Source organism: Meleagris gallopavo, chromosome 3 (assembly GCF_000146605.3).
Source record: "Meleagris gallopavo isolate NT-WF06-2002-E0010 breed Aviagen turkey brand Nicholas breeding stock chromosome 3, Turkey_5.1, whole genome shotgun sequence".
Taxonomy (NCBI): Eukaryota; Metazoa; Chordata; class Aves; order Galliformes; family Phasianidae; genus Meleagris; species Meleagris gallopavo.
The window spans coordinates 19,522,989-19,540,938 of record NC_015013.2 but is presented as its reverse complement, the minus strand read 5'-3'; the positions used below and the strand labels follow the sequence as shown (position 1 = coordinate 19,540,938).

The following is a 17,950-nucleotide window of genomic DNA, read 5'->3' as shown; positions in this document are numbered from 1 at the left end:
ATTCAGCTGTGCTGCCAGAAGGGGTGGAGCCTGGCTCCACCTCTCCTAGACCAATTTAAGAGCTGACTATGAGTGGGGAAAGATCTCTTCTGGAGATCCACTCCACCGGAGTTTCCCAAGTGAGCCTATATATGGGTGAGTGTACCTATCTTTTCTGTTTCCTGCTTTGGTATAACAACTACATAGCCAAGCTCTCTGCTATACTACTGTATATTCATTAATTGTACAATAAGAAATCTTTTCCCTGCAGCTTTGCTGCATTCTGTCAATTCTTTTCCTTCTTTTCTTTTCCTTTGTTTTTCTTTTTTCTTCTCTTCTTTCTTTGGATTAATTCTAAAAGTCAGAAATGCAGGGGAAGATGTATCAGTCTCAGGGTATTTATTCTTTTTTATGATGAGTTATGTTATTTCGTTTTCCCTAGGGGTGCCATCTAAATAACAACAATGGGAAAGGAACACTGTTGGCATATTAATCGTAGAACTTCTTAAGTTGGAAGAGCTCTGCAACTCTATCATTTTTTTTTTTAGTGTTGTAACACCTTGCAGAAGATGGACGTATACTCTGATGTATTGAAATGTCAGATAGGTAAGCAAGAATCCTGACAGTCTAGCAGATACTATGTTTGGGAGTGCTATATGTTGCAGGCATATATATATATATATATGTATATATATTTTAACATAATTATAGATAAATGATTCAGGTGGTCTATGTCATTCTGTGGGCTAACCACTTGCATCAGTTAAGACTATTCTGCACTGTTTTGTTTTCATATGCTGTGAAAATCACATTTTCACAACAGCAGTTGACAACATTTTGTCAACTAGTAGCAATGTTGTGCTAAAAAATTTATCAACTCTGTATCTTCTTAATTCCCTCGGCATCTGTTTCTTTCCCTTCTCCTCAGCAGCCTTTCATCAATTAGAATACTATGGTCATGAATGTGTTGCATATACATAGGGGTCTTCACACATGAGGACTACTTTGTGCAGGTTTTTTTCAATTGCAGTTCTGCGAAACACACAAACCTATTTGGGAACAACCAATAGAATTATCTTATTCAAAATTCAGCATTCAGAAGTAGTCGCAGTTAAATACCTTTGATTTAATTAGCTACAGTCCAATTTATTTTCTCTGCGTAGCATCTACCTTATGTAAAACGATATGACAAGGTTAATTTCTAGTTGATAATGTCTTGCTATCAGACATAGTACTTTCCCTTAACTGTTTCAGGTAAGGATGTTGTTCCTTAACCTATAGTTATGCTGCTACTGATTTCTGCTTGAATCTAGCATTTTTAGTCTTGATGAATTCCATCAAGTTTCTTTCTCTTCTCTGAAATCTGAATAGAAATTCCAAGGATGATTTTTCTGGTTGTGTATGAACAGGATAAAATTTTATATATTTTTGTTTGTTTTTCCTTAGTGCATGCCCAGTTTGACATGCCTTATTTTTTCAGTACTACTAATAGAATCACAGAATCACTAAGGTTGAAAAGACCTCCATGATCATCCAGTACAACCATCCACCTATCACCAATATTTCCCCATCAACCCAATGTGTATATATGTCAAAGTTGAAGTCTCCCATGAGTACAAGGGCTGTCAATTGTGCAACTTCTGCCAGCAATTCCTAGAACATCTTATCTATCTCTTTATCTTGGTTAAGTGGTCTACAAGAGACCTCCACCAGGATATCAGCCTTGTTGGCATTCCCCCTGATCCTTATCCATAGAGATTCAGCTTCAACGTTTCCAGCCCTGAGCTCAGCAACAAAACACTCTAGAATGGAGAGCCATGCCACCACCTCTCCTTCCTTGCCTATCCCTTCTGAAGAGCTTGTAATCCATTGCATCACTCTACTTCTGAGTGTGATTCCACCACATTTCTGTAATGGCAAATAAGTCACAATTTACCTGCTGCACGATGACTTCCAGCTCCTGTTTGTTGCCCATGCTGTGGGCATAGGTGTAGATGCACTTCAGCTGAGCCCATTATCTCACTCCCAAACCATCATCCCCTCAGCTCATCTCTAGCAAGCCTCTATCCTCTTTACCCTTCATATCTAGTTCGAAGAACCTCTCAGTGTCAGTGAGTCCTGCTAGCTCCTGGGCTAGGATCCATTTTCCCCCTTTGAGACAGATGAGACCCATCAGCAGCTATCCATCCAGGTGCCAAGTAACCCCATGGTAAAAACAAAACAAACAAAAAAAAAACAACAAAACAACAAAAAATCCTGTGATTGCACCAGCTTCTCAACTATATAGTCATGAAATGGGCTTTCCTATTTTTCTTAGTATCCTCTTCTGCCATGAGTGGGTAGAAGAAAATACAACCTGTACTCTTGCTCTCTGTGCTAGCCGCTCCAGTCCCCTGAAGTCCTTTTTGGTAGTCTTCAGGCTTCTCTCAGCTATTATTGTCAGCATGAATTATCAGTAGAGGATAATAATCAGAGGGACAAATCAAAATAGGAAGTTTCCTAGAAATCTCCCTGGCCTAGACTCCAAATAGGTTACTCCAGATAGGTGGCACACTTTCCTATATGTAGGATCTGGCTGACATATAGGGTCCTTTGTTCCTCTCAGAAGAGAGTGGCCTATGACAACTACACTTCTTTCCTTTCTGGCGGAGTGGGTCTTGAAGTGCGAAGTCAACCATCTCACCCTAGACAACCTTGTGGGTGGACCTTCCACTGCATCTTCCCTCATCTCATCTTTGTTGATACTTTGCAACAAGTTCTGTTCTCTTGGCACTGCCTGTTCATATCATAACTTGAGTAGATTTCCATAAAGATGAAGTTGACTTATTTGTATGTACAAACCTTGAAATTTCAATGGTGTTTTACATCACTTTTTGTCTTGACTGAAAAATGACATTCTGTATTCTTTACAAATGCTCATGTTTCATCCTATGTTTCATCTGCTTGCAACATATTGCAGTCAGCTGAATGGATCTACTTCTTGTCTCTGTTTTTATCTTGGCCTTAGGAATGACACGTTGCATGAAGGTGGGTTTTTAATTATTATTTACGTGACTCTTTTCTATAAATATTATTTCTCTCATTTTAGGAGTCTAGGTAGATCTACAGGAAAACTTTGTATGCAACAGTATTTTCAAAAGGATTCATACGTTGTTTTTTCTTGTCCCAACCAAGTAACAGTAAAACATTAACTTACAAATGAATAAGATGCTTTCTGGGCACACACATATCTACTGAAATGCACTTGCAAGCCAAGTCTTTGCTACATGAGAAATTTGTAGTTATCTGGTTGTACTATGATTTTTTTCCCACACTTTCAATTTATTTTTTTTTTTATGACTTAAAATACTTTGTGTTCAGTATGTACTGTAGATAGCCAGAGGCATTGACATTTAATTAAATAAGACTCAATATTGTATGATCTACTAAAATAACATTTGTTTTTCTTTTAGTAGTAGATTCTATTTAGTAAGCTTCCAAAACATAATTCTTCTTCCTAAGAAGACTTTGTGAAAGATAATCACACATGAACTTGGACTGATCTAATAACCACCTATTAATGATTGGACTTGTAACTATACTGCTGAAGCCAAATCATTTCAGTTAGAGACATTCCAAATACAACACAAGCACTGAAGTATATCTAGAAATCTTTTCTATGTCTGCTATATCCTATCCTCGGATGCAGCTACTGCATAGTTCTCTCAAAACTGCTCATTTGATGTTTCCTTTCTGTTTGCAGTGAACTATTTTCTTTCTAAAAATATGAAGAACTGTCTGCCTATGTATCTTAAGCTACTGTTAGCTTAGCTGAGCCTATTGCTTTATTTATTGCTCAGCTTTACTCATGTAAGATGCTGTGCCTCTTAATCTTGGAACTGACCAACTGTTTTTCATAGAGAATACTGAACTGTGGTTATTTTAGGCCTGGTTAGCTGTAATTTTTCAGGGAAGTTGCATAGTATTTTTACTATTTCTTGACTAAACATTCATCATTTATAATATTCAGAAGACATGAGAGCATTTGGTCTCTAAATCTCTGAAGGAATCATATGAAACAAACTGGGAATTTTATGTACCTTAGTTTTTCCTTTCCAAGCCAAACAGAAAGTGATGTGTTATTCTTGGAGGAAAGCAAACTAATACCTTGGAGAGGGAGCTTTCCCAACTCTAAGCATAACTTTCTGCCACTTTATCTAAAGGTCATTGCCTTTGTTCCAGAGCCACAAGATGATCTCTATGGATGCTTCAATGGGGCACAAGAAGGAGGCATAATTGCATGCATTGGATCAGATTATGTGAAGAGGGTTTTACCCTCATCTTTCACACTTGTCTATTTCTGCTGAGTTGGAGGATAACACTTGGTCTTGGCCTAAGATTAGAGGGCTGTACAGTTGGAGCTTCAGCTCTTATAAGCAGACTGCTATGAAAATGTTTGCAAGGAATATCAGAACCTTAGTTATGCTGTTATACCACTTGGTATCCCCTGCTTCATTTGTGGAGAAATATGTGAGCATGAGGTTTCACTTAAACTGTGCAAATGTCTGTTTTCCATAGTTTATGGAAAGGTAATTCAATAATACATTCCTTACAATGGTTAAAGTTAATATTGCCTTGAACAACAGCAGTAAAGTCTTTTACAAAACCTTCAACAGGTACTTCATGTTTGGAAGAATGAAGTACTTCAGTTATTCTCAAAGGCTGATCTGTTTTTAATTATGTCATTTCCAGTTGCAGTGGAAATATGGGTACTGCTTTTAGTAAAAGACAGTAAAATTCTTTGTGGGTCCTTGAAATATGAAGAGATGTCTCTAGAAATGTTCTACTTGTTAGTTAGCTTATCTAGCTTGCCTAAGGTTTCTTCACGTTGCTATTGTTTTTTTTGTTGTTGTTGTTGCTATCAGATTTAGGTGCTGTTTCAGCTATCAGATGAATTTTGGATTCTGGGGAAACTAAATTGTTTTACTCATTTCTACTTCTATGGTGTCTTCCTATGTAATCTTCTCCCTGGCAACTTCTTTGGACACTTCTTACACTCCAGTATGCGTGTATCTCTGTGCACAAAGTGATAGGGAGTCCTTCAGTTGAGCTAGATGGAAGGAGTCATGGCATGTTTCCCCCGTGTTAGTATACACTATGTATACACTATGTATAGCTAAAACACAAAGTATCTGCCTACCATCTTCTTTCAGTGGGTTGACTACTGTTACCATACACTAATGTGTTATGTAATCTAACTAAGCTAATACATACTTGCATTCTTTTAATATTGAAAATATACAAACTGACACATGTGGATACAAAATCCATCACAGCTTCTGTGACTGATACAAAATTAAAATGCTGAGCTTTAGTTAGATCAGGTCTAGCTCTAGTCTGCAGTTGTGGTTACTCCAAACCACGTGTGCTGTTAGTGTGCTATATATATTTTCAGGCCATTGGTGCACCATTGTGCTGAAATTTATTCTTATCTGAAGGCATCAGCTTTCTATAATGCCATCAGAGTATCTTGCATGTTCTGCATTTCTCCCTACGTAAGAGATCATTCCAATATAAATAATGTTTGCCTTTAAAATAGAATAACTATCATTAGTTTCTCCTTTTTGATTTAAAAATGCTCTCACTCTGTTATTTGTCAGTATTCCTTTCTGGAAATCTTTTGATATTGACCTGCCAAATAAACTAGAGGAAAGGCATTAGTAGGCACAGTCATTGAGCACAGGTACACGAGTCTGCATTAATTGTCCATCTCTTTCTGCTTAAATAGTACCAAGTAAGTAAAAGATCAATTACAACAATGAGAGGGGCAATGTATTCAGAAACCCTATAATAAGAACTCCACAGAACTGCTGAGTTCTTTGGTTGCAAACTGTTAAGCTGTGCAGTAGAGTTGTAACAATAACTAGAAGGCAAGCTGCTGACTCTGTTGAATATAACATTGTCAAATGTTATGTATTTTTATTGTAACATTAAAAAAAGTGCATGAGTTAGTTTAACTGCATAAAAATATATTTGAAGTCTTTCAGCATGTCTTCTTCACCCAATTTACCCCTTCTTAATGTTGACTTATGAACCGTAGTCTGTATTAATGCCAGTTCAATACTTCAGCTTAACGTACCGCATTAAGAAATATTTAGCACCTAGAGAATATAATGAATTTGTATTTGTGATTAGGTGTTCAGATTAGACAGACATATGTTGTCATGTTTCAAGAAGGATTAAAAATATAGGAATATTTTCCCTATGATACCTAACTTCTCATAAGCATTTTTTTTTAAATCAATGCAGCATAGATGGGATGAGCTCCTAAAAAAACATTAAACTGATGGATTATTTTTAGAGATAGACATAAGCTAAACCATTTTTAATTTGCTAGATTTCTCTTTCATACCATGACCATTAAAATGACTGTGAGCAGATGTTCCACTGCATTTTTATGGAGTTACTTAAATCTTGATTTCTGGGTGTGAATTAAAATTCATCTGTAGTGAAGTTCTAAATAAGGGACGAACATTTTGGATTTTGACTTTAGTCAGGAAGGAAGTGGATATGAAGTTTGTATTTGACATTCCATTTTAATTTATATTGGGTATCAATTTGCTAATGCTTCTAACTTTAGGTAGCGTGAAGATTTACTAAAATAAGTTGAATAAAATCACTTGTGCATACTATATCTTCTCATACAATCTGGTTATATGAGCTCAATAAACTTTATTCTAGATTGAAACATAGCAAATACTTTTTAAATAAATCAGTTGTTTTATTATATGATGCTTTTCTTCTTTATTACGAATGTAGATGGGTTGGTATAAGAACAACTACAGGTTTTTTTTCTGTTGCTGTCTCTATGACTGAAGAGCTCTAGAAAGAGTCCTGTTTATAGAACTTCAAATGCCTTCATCAAACGAAGACATACAGATGTCCTTTCTTTAACTGACCATGAAACTGCTTAGTAAATTTGTGTCTATAAATTATGCAAATATTATTGTCTTTAGAACACATCTACAATAGTTTATAGCTTCTTCATGAGCATAAAACAAATAAATATCTTTGCATGCAAAAAGAAAACTTCTTCTCTTGTCCTGGCTTTTATATAGCTGCATTATATGAAGGTGTTGTCTTAAGCTGACAGAAAATAAAAACCAGGTAATGCTCATTTCAGCTCAAGTAATTAGAAAGTTATCATCAACAAATTAAAACAGGCACCTGTACTTCATGTTCTACATAACCATATTTTAAAATAAGCAGAATAAGCCTAACTAAGGTTTTCCCTTTGGATCAGTCTATCTTAAACATGCATAATATAAGTGTTTAAAACAGTGATCTACCCATTGCTGATGCCTTAAAAACAAGTTACAGATACAATCACATTAATACTGTTTCAGTACATGTACTTGAACTGCACTAGAATGAATTAAACAAAATTATTACAAGCAAATGTAGTTTATCAGTAAATAATATATAGATCTTTGTTGCCAACTGCATTGAGCAAATATGTGGTTATCAGGTAAAACTCCTTCCTTTCAGTCTGCTAATCAGCATTGCCACTGCCCTCTGCTGATTACTGGTGACGAAAAGTAGAGCAAGTAATATTTATCAAAAAGTAACAGCTATGTTAGAAGTCTGACTGATTTTTGAATGTGTACTGGAATGCTGTATCCTCTGGCTGTGATCACATGAATTTCTGTCAAGTCACTGTGTTGCTGGCAGGAATATTTTGTATACATACAAACAGGTAGTTGGCTTATGCTTCTGACCTTCTTCAAAGTTTAGATGGACTTGGTTGTTATTACTTCTCTTCTGCCTGAGATTCTATCAAACCTTCAAAAACATAAATATTCATTTATCTGTTTAATATCAATTTGTATTTAAAATTCTTTGAGTTCTACAGTATAGACTTAAACATCTTTTACAAAGAGTTTGCTTTCTGCAATGGGAATTTTCTTCATTCAGATTTCCTTCCAGATTGGCTGTAGCCTCACTGACTTCCTGTCAGTATGTCCTGGAATTCTGTACAGCATGAAAATACAACTCATATGTCAGGGTAAGTGTAAATTCTGTGCAATAGCACACTGTGGTGAAGCATAATGTCTGCAGGGCACTGCCATTTTTTTTGCTTGTTTGTTTTTTTTCCTATCTCTGCATAGAAGTCCAGGTGAGAGCTGTAGTCTAAAACAGCACTGAGAACAAAACCTTCACCCACACTATCTAAAATGTTAAAATTACACAGTGGCTGTTGTGTCATCCAGAAACCTGCTAATTAAGTTTAGGTAGTATACATTACTGAAAAATAACATGATACTCTGCTTTCATCTTGTTACATAGATAGAAAAGCAAAGTAAGGTTTTTTTATATTTAAAGTAACTTATAATAATGGTGTGCACAACATTAAGAATGCTCCTTTCTACAGCCTGTCTGTATAAAGAATCAGTCTAACAAAATAGCTTACCATCTGTTTCAAACCTACCTGGGAAATGATTGGTGGGTGCAATCCAGCTTTCAGAAGGTTGAAAGAAAAATATCTTCATACTTGACATGAAGTAATTGTTTCTAGTCCTCAAAATAGACTTTTCAGGAGTTTGAAAAAATAATTTCTGTCTTTGAGCCTAAACAAAAAACTGAGAACTTTAAATTTCATCCCAATAACAAGTTCCATCTTTTATGAAAATAATTTATAATCTAAAATAATTTTAAATAAGTTTACTTTTAACAGTGAGAGATGGAAAAATCTGGGATATCTCTCTGTGTGAGAATGTAGCCTGTCTGACAAATGCTAGGAAATTTTTGGTACACAGATAAAAAAAGCTTGACAGTTTTGTGCATTTGACAGTGTAGATTCCTGGATGGCCAAAACACACTTAGGTAAATCTAAGTAATTATGGAAATCTGTGTAACTTACAAATTAGTAATTATATCAAGGAGTTAACATACCAGTATCTTAAGTACTACTACTTTTTTTTTTTTTGCCAAAAAATGATACTTGATATAGTAAAAGTAGTGTTAATTTTCAATTTCAATAATTAAATGGCACTCTATTTTAAAGTTGTGCTAACAATATTTTTCCTTATGGAGAAGAAAAAAGATGGTGTAAAAACAGCATTCTTAAAATTTTAAGAGCTATGTGTTCAAAGCCATCTTCTGATTTCTTCATGCAGGTTTGGATAAACAGTGAACTACTGCTTGAAGTCAATCTTCCTCCTCAATATTGTTCAAAATGCCATTGTGAGATTGGGTAAGCATATAATCAATGAATATATGGATGTTATAATTAAGTAATATACAAAAAAGTAAGGCTAAACAGATGCTAGAGAAGGATGGATGGAATGCTTACCCTTGTCCTGGGCTTGCTGAGAAGACTCCAAGAGGAGCAATCTCCAAGAAAGATCCTTCTCCCTAGGCAATCAGTTCTTAAATGGGGTCTAGGAGAGGTGGAGCAAGACTCCACCCCTTTGGGTAGCACAGGTGAATTGCCTTCATCTGTGCTCCCAGGGCTGACTCGTTGCTCACCTCAGGTCATCAATCAGAGGTTCAGGCTGTGATTCAGCAGTTCCCATACATCCCTTCACAGCATGAACCAATGATCGAGTTGACTAAAGGGTAAGCTTTCTCTATTGCAGAGATCCAATACATCACAAGGCTTATACAATTTCTGTTGTAATGCATGTTGATACAATTCAAGATGAGTGATGATAGGTGAACGTTCATATTCTTTTATGGCCAGTGCTCGATGATGTTACTGGAGGCATGTGCAGGTCCATCCTATGCTCCATCAGTCCCATGTAGACCATCACCGGGTGTTGCTGTGGTCTGACTGTAACACTGGAACGCTTGGAGAGCATTTCATTGCTTCTGTTGATCCAGAAGGCTCTAAGACTCACAGGGAGTAATACAGATGTTTCAGGGGTACCAGGGGGGTAAAGTCTGCTCTCCAGGGCAAGATACAGGTTGTATTTCTATCCTGGGTCAACACTTTGGCTTGTACTGAGGCATGTCCTGGTGACCTATACCTCACCATCTGGTCAGATGTCTGTGGCTGCGTAACCATATCAGGCACCAAGGGGGGGTGTTCTGGTCTGCCACAGGGGACATGATGGGGGTCCCTTTAGCAATGAAGATTGGAGTGTCGACTACAATATCAGTAGGTCATGTACCTATTACTGGAGGGACTATCGGGCCTCCCACCTCCAATAATCTCCCCCAAGGTGCAAGTAGGCCACACCACTTGTGTCCTACCTGTACCTTCCAAGGTCATTTTATTCTATGGGTGCCTGGATCTAAATTCTCAGGGAAAGGGAGCAGAAGAATATGACCGAGCAAATAGCTAATTTAATGCTGTTCTAAGGATGAAATATTTTGGCTGAAATCATACCTTTATTTAAACAGTAGTGCACTGTTCGTATCAAAGAGAGGAAACTATTTCATCTTGTTCATATGTTTTGTCAAATTCCTGTTATGAAGGATTGCATACAGCTACTATAATTTTTTTCACTTTGAAATTCATTCACAGAATCCTCCACCATTCCTACAGTAGTGGTAAATGACATATGAAATATAAAATTTTTGTTGACTGATTGTAGTAAGAATTCAGAGAATAAAGTTATAGTCACCTCAGAGGCATATTTATCTTGTTTGCTGTAATATTTGATATTAAGAAAAGCTGTCAGAAGTTTACATGGATCAAAAGAGTTAGAGAATGAGGATGGGATTTTTAAGGCAAATAAGCAATTCTAGGGAAAAGAGAAATGCTTTTCCTTTCCTTATTGTCACTGTAAAACACAATTGTTATACCACATCTCAAGAAGTAGGTCACCTTTTCTAAGGAAGGATAAGATTGCCCTGGAGATGGAGCAATGCGAGGTTAATGCAATGATTCAGGTCTTAAAAACATTCCTTAGAAATAAAGTTTGTGCCTATTCTATGTGATGTAGGGTTTAGGCTGTATGATATCAAGAAATTATGGTTATGATTACAAGGGAAACAGAAAATTCAAATGACATGAAGATCTTAATATTAATTTTCTATGTTTAAATCAGTGAGGCATGTGATTTACTTGTTTATTTCTTTTGTTTGAGACCCTTAAAAGCTTTTCATTTGAAGTCTAGATAGCCAGAGGCTCAAATAAGCCTATTGACATAGACTTGCATTTCTTTGTGAGCTTTTGTGTCCAAGTATTCTGACTTTATAAGCAGTATGCTTAAAATCACAGTTCTGGATATGCTGCCATTTTTAAATCATAACTTAAGATTGTCAAGGTGCTTTCTTTTAAAGGTGAGTGAATGCACTCACAAAAGCACATACAAATACTGATAACTTCACTCAAAATTTGAGATGCAGTTTACTGACTTGTTTTATTTGGATTTGCTTTCATCTTCACAGTTACCATGACTTTTGGTGTTTGGTGCTAATAACATTGAGATCTTTAACATACTGGTCTGGCGTTCTTTTTTGTCTCTTTTGACCTTCACATTTAAAACCATTAGCACAGAGACTGATAGGCTTTTGGAGAGCAGAAGTTAAAAAGTCTTCCCTCTGATTCCCTGATAACTACTTCTTTTTACCCTATCTAAATCAAAGATAAGAAGAAGATGTAAAACAAAGAATGCATCAGTGCAATATATAACTTATGGCCCAGTGACATATTTGTTGCCATTGCCTTTCTTTGGAGCCATCAGCTTTGTTTTATAGGGAAAGGTTCTTCTGTGTTTAATGTATGATTGGAAGCAGAGACCTTTGAGTTCTGTTCTTTCCCTACATCTTGTGCAGGCTCTCAGCACAATTTGTAAGAGTCATAAGAGTCATTTTCATGTTTTAATGATACTCAGAATGGAATACTTTCTGTGGCAACTGTCTGCATTGTTCTTTGAGTTCAAGACTGATGTTTTTTATATGGAAAATATCTAATTTTAGGAATGTAAATATTTTATAATGGAAACAAAATTTGGGAATTTTCCCAGTTGGGAGAGAGAACTTCTAGTGGGCAGACATTCTGCAAAAATGCATGTTGATTTTGTATCTTCTGGAGTCTCAGGTGGTTGACAGAAGGCAGGTAGTTCTGGAAAATAATTTTTATTTACTTCTTACAAGAATGTGATAAATTCTGTGGACTCTGCACCTTGATGGTTTTTTAACCCTGCAGGTCTGAACTGTACTTTAAAAAAAAAAAAGCCTTGTGAACCAATTTGTTCACAACCAGTGCAACCTAGCTGATGGCTGCATTTCTCTCTTGTAAACAGAAGAATATGCCAGAAGTATTAAACAAAGTCATTTCAAGTAACTAGCAATAACATGCAAATTTTTACTATTTTCACTTAAGTTTCATGTGTGAGGAAGACTCAGCATCTGAAAAGAAAGTATAATTATTTTTATATATCTTCTTTTTCTATAGTTCTTTATTTTTTTTCTCTCATTTCATTTTAAAGTATGTTCCTGTTCTTCAATAATAGCTGATACTGAACTCTGATAAACTTTGTCTTATTAAGTGTTAGTGTCTGGTACAGCCCCAGTAGCCCTCAACAAGACTCATTGGAGGCACTGAGCAGATCGAAAAGCAATTAGCATTCTGGCTTGTGATAATTACCCGCAGTATGGGAGGTTTATCCAAGATGTAGTTTCCACTGTGTCTAATAATAGGATTCTTTAAACACTGATATATTTTCATGGACACACCGGTGCTCTCATTTCAACTCTGTCACTTATCTCAGATAGGGAGAATAAGTGTCCCTCACACATTCTTTTTTCCCTTCATAAAGTACACTGCTGTTCTGATAACTCATAGTGTCACCTAAAAGTCACCTTGAATCATGTTTTAATCAGCTGGAACAAGGCAACATCTCATTTATTTCTGCAGTTTCATTGCTCTGCAATGCACTGATTGCTGAGACACAGAAATCCAAATTGAGCTCTGATTAAAGTGGAATGAGGATGCAGATGCTGCTGTTGGTTCAGAGGGACACTCCGCTCTGTGTTAGGAAAGGTCAATGTGATTCAAGTTCCAATTAAAACAAAGATTTGTTATCATTCTGGAATATGTTGCTCTATAATAAGTTTATGCTCTGACTGGTTAAATAGTTTTAAGAATTTTCTTTGATCTTCTAATTTTTACTAGCATAAGAGCACACTTAATATCAGTATTCCTCACATACTGCAGCAGAGTGTATTCCTGTTCCCATACATAGTAATATTTCAGGGATTCTGAAATCGCACATCACCTTCCAAATGAAACTAGTACTGTAAAGAGATTTGAGGTGCTTATGAATTTTGATCCATTGGTAGTTTCGGAGAACTAAGTTTTTGGTTCAAACTTGCTTTCATTTTGAACTAAGTCTAAAACAATGCATAAATAAATGGCTGGTTGTCTGGATGCACTCAAGACGAGACATCTGTGCTGTCTTTACCTCCCAGCTAAATACAGCTAAAGAATAAATGATTACAATAATAAGATGTACCACACAGAAATAGACTCTGATGGCTGAGTGGCAGCATATAGAAATTGTTAATCATTTTTACACTTCAGACATCTGTTGCAAGACTGTCTTGGTAGGTAATATTTTATAGCAGACTCCTGTTTAACATTCCCATATCCACATATTATAAAAGAAAGAACATGCTGTGTTCTTAGCTGCAGAAATCATGTTTTGAGTTCTGGGAAAGCAGTTACGTTGTTGAGACAAAAAGTGTAATAATGCCAGGTCTCTAAGTCCTGCCATTATACTACCTGTAATCTTCAAACAAGTAGAAACAGAAAAAGACTGAGGAGAGGGCTAAAATGATCTTTAATTCTCTGTGGAGACTAAAAATAGGTAACATGAGCATCCCAGAAGAACATGGTAGTTATTTCTATTTTTTAAAATTTATATTTCCTGAGAGTGTTGAGAATACTGACAGAGTAGTGCTGGGACTTTTCCTGAATTAGAGCTGTACGACTTCTCAAAACTGATACGAAATACAGTGCAGTCTCATTGTACTGCCTCGCCATAACATTGGAGAAGGTAATCAGAAAGGGAAGAAAAATAAACCTAAATCTACTTCATAAAATGCCAATATTTAAATATAAATATGATATGAAATATGAGAGTGTGTCTCCATTAGTGAACAAAAACTATGCAAAAATACCAAGCAGGAAATCTGTGGAAGAAAAAAAAAAATTACTCACTGAACGCTCTTATGAGAACAGATTTCTCAACATTATTCCATATTAATAATATAACAGTGCATCAATTACATGCATGATTTCTATGCTCTTGTACAGGGCATAAAGATCTGCGGCATGTTTCCATGAGGTGTGTGCTTGGGTCAAGTGAAGCATCATAGTTTTGTGGCTACGTTTTCCTGCAGTGAAGAAGACTATTCATGACTCCTCAGAGCATAGCCTTGTATGGAAACACATACTGAACGCTTGTCTCCTTTTGAAGTCTTCAGCTTTTGCTCTTACAAAGGATTCAGGCCCAGGTTCTGCATGTAAGAGTGGACTTGTACATTTATGAAGCAGGTAAACTTCTATCTCCTTCCCTAACACATCAAAGTCTATAAAGTTCGATGGGAAAAACTGAGCCATGTAAACATAGATTCTTTCTAGATAGAAGATTATTTAATTCTGTCTACAAATGGACAGTATGAAACCATTGTGTTTACAAATGCATTCTAAACTTTTCTCATATTTTGAGTTTTGAATGCATAGGACACTTTAAAGGATAAAAAGAGATGAGAGTCATTGTGAATAACTCAATAAATATTTTCAGTATACAATAGTTATAAAAATATGTACAGTTAGAAAACAACATAACTGCTTTGTACTTTCTTCTAGAAAATAATTGTTCAGTAATATCTCTAATTAGTTCCTGACTTTTAAGAAAAATTAATCTGAAAATGCAACATAGCTCAGAGCAGGAAAATTGAAGTAGCTTTTTCTGTAAAGTTGGAGAGAATTTAGGATTGCTAAATAAATAAATTAAGCAGAAAAAAGCTTATTTGGTGTACAGAATTACTAAGTTTATATTGACAGGCTTTGTTACATCTTTAATATTCTGGCAGCATAAAAAGATAAGGGATACTTAAATGAAAGGAAGTAGTTTTAAAAAGGAAATTTACCTCCTGTAGTGTATAAATCAGCTTATGAAGTGATTCTTCAAGAGACAGTTGAGTTTAATGGGGTGGGTAGACTTGAAATATGTCTAACATCACAGTTGTGCAAATTAAATAAAGGCTAATGAAGGTTCATGCCTCATATCACAAGATGATCACTTGGTAGGGCAAGAAAGATCTTTCCCTTGAGGAGGCTTGTACACATTAGCTATTTGGATTACTGGGAAGAGTTTAATCTCCAATTATTCAAGTAGAAAAAGATGAATCTTCTCCTCATTATGCTGTTCATGAAGACTGAATATATTGAATTTTCTCACATTTCAAGGAAATATGTGATTTAAGAGCTTACTGGATCTAAGAGAACAAGTACATACGCAGGAGTGTACTCTGTACTTCTACCTCTAGTCTAAAAATGGTGTTAACAGACCTTGTATGTCTTATGAGACAACTGTTTACTGCTTTTGATTTATGGTGCAAAGGATCTGGGCTATGAAACATAAAACTTCTCTAGAATTAGAAGTGTACAGAAATTCCCATTTCCCAATTGAATATGGTACAGAAATCTCATATGTTCTTTAATAAGAGAAATAAGTTATTTGAACCTATTCAGTAGAGACAAGTATGAGTGGAAAATTACTATATTAATATGTTGTTTTGTTTTTGTAAGTATACTAGATGGCCAACTTTTTTGCTTCTTTTGACAATGATAATGTTTCCTGAGCAATAAAATAAAATTTATGAAATGCATAAACTGAGGGTTCATCTGTAAGAAGTTCAGATAAATAAGCACTTCTTGAGAAATCAGGGAAAAAAAAATAATTATGAGTAATGTTGATCCAACCATCCCAAAGAAAGCCTTCTTTTGGCTCTTCGTTTCAGAGATTTACTAAATATCTGGCAAATTGACTCCATTTTTTGATAGATGCAGCTGATAGCAACTTAGTGCAGAATGCCAGTGCTGATCATTTAAAAGAAAACCTTAAGTAGAAATGTGCCTCTCTGTAAAAATGAATCCTTGCAATAATAATTTATTTCTTTACAAGGTAATGCAAAACAAAGTTCTGTTGTGTTTTATTATTTTTTCAAACTATTTACAATGCTATTTGAGATGTAAAATTAGAAAATGTGCAAGATTTTTAACTAAAAGTCTTTGAGTTCATAGAATTGGAAAGAGAGGTCTTAAAAAAAACTTGATCTTCTCTTACTAGTAATATTTACTATAGTTCTTCAGATATCTATTTCCACAAATTCTAATTATTTGTATATAATACTGATGTATTTTAAGTCATTAAGAAGCATAAACTGATGGAAGATTTGTAACTAGAAAAAAACAAATAGATTTTTCTTAAAAGCAGACATATTCACACATAATAGTTATTAAAATAATGCCATAGGTCAAAGATGGGTTATTTTCTTCTCTTGGTTTGGGTTTTAACTGTTATGTGGCTAAAGAGCTCCATCTTAACATCACTGTTTATAAGTGGTAAAAATCATGTTCTGGTAAACATCATGTGTTTCTGGTAACACAAATCTATTTTAAAATATCTTCAAACAGTTAGATGGGAATTTGGAGTGACACATAAAAAATAACCTTTCCAAGGCGAAAATTAGGTTTTAAATGAAAGCATTGCAAAGAAATATTTCAGGACTTCAAACCTTTCAATAACTTGTTGCTGCACATTTGGTGGGATAGTCAATAAGTATCAGTGCATTTTGATGAACTTCATATTTTCTACATTGTGTCTCTTTGCAGCTTATTTTTCATATTTTCTACCACAAAGCTCATTGTAAGTACTGGAAAAAATGTCGTTATCAGCTGGAAACTGGTAAACTGCCATGTATTATTTTATAATTCTTGCTAACAGCTTATTAAGCTCCAAGTAGAAAAAAAATCCATCTGTTTATTCTAGGCAATAGCATGAATAAAATGAATAGTACAGACAGTAGTATTTTTCTATGTTTCTATTAAGTGTTAACTTGAGATGTGTATTTATGTATACACATAGTTACATGTGTACGTATGTGTGCTTTTTCATTATTATTTTTTTTTTTTTTCCCCTCAGGAAGGATATCTTCTTTCATAGTGCTTAGGATTTTTGTGTATGTTTTCCCTCAAAAATTTACATTGTTGATCCTTAGCTGTTTTAGATATGCAGAACTTCTATTTTTTCTCTTTATAAAGCCATAATTGTTGAGATACTGCAAAATGTTTACTGAAAATATGAACCAAATTACAATTTTTCAGATCTTATACACACATGTCAATGTACACTTGAAAATAAAGCATACATTAGTTGTGCGCCTAATACAGGTATTAGCCTGATTAGCTAGTCACTCTGACTCACATTGTACTGCTTTATGACAAAAACATATAACTGAAAACACATTATTTATTCACAGATGAGAAAAAAAGCCTTGTGTAACACTGGAGTAAAAGTATCCTTTTTTTGGGGACTAGTGGTGGCATGCTCAAATGCTTTTAATTTAAACTGAAACTTCTTTCTTCAGTGTCAGCATTTTACAGACTTAGTATGTATACAAACATATACATAAATATACAAACACATGCAAAGAAAAACACTCCAGTGCTCCATAAATTGAATAGATACATTCCCACAGAAAGTACCAGAAGAATTGAGTCTAAAACTCATAGGAAAGGCAATTTATAGCAGAGAAAATAGGAACCCTAATTTCATGTAATATAATTGATCAGTGTTTGAAATACCGATCGGTTTTACAACAGTAGATAATTTAATTTTACCTTGTTTTATTGTGGCCAATTCAAAATACATGATTAAGAGGAATAAGTTAAAGAACTCTCTAACAGTAACTAGTCTATTGATTCTGAATCATTTACCTAACAATTGCCTACTCTCAGTACACTTCTTTT

The 17,950-nt window shown here is 35.0% G+C and overlaps 1 long non-coding RNA gene across 2 annotated transcripts; it reads left to right on the top strand.

Annotated features, from left to right (window-relative positions):
* The first annotated feature begins 91 nt into the window (after nt 1-91).
* On the top strand, nt 92-17,899 carry LOC104910154. 2 transcript variants are annotated; one of them, XR_792842.2, is made up of 5 exons: nt 92-135; nt 528-585; nt 7,945-8,023; nt 9,135-9,211; nt 14,228-17,899. It is a non-coding gene; the product is annotated as an uncharacterized LOC104910154 (long non-coding RNA). The 2 variants fall into 2 exon arrangements; XR_792841.2 differs by having other exon boundaries at nt 7,933-8,023.
* The last annotated feature ends 51 nt before the right edge of the window (nt 17,900-17,950 follow it).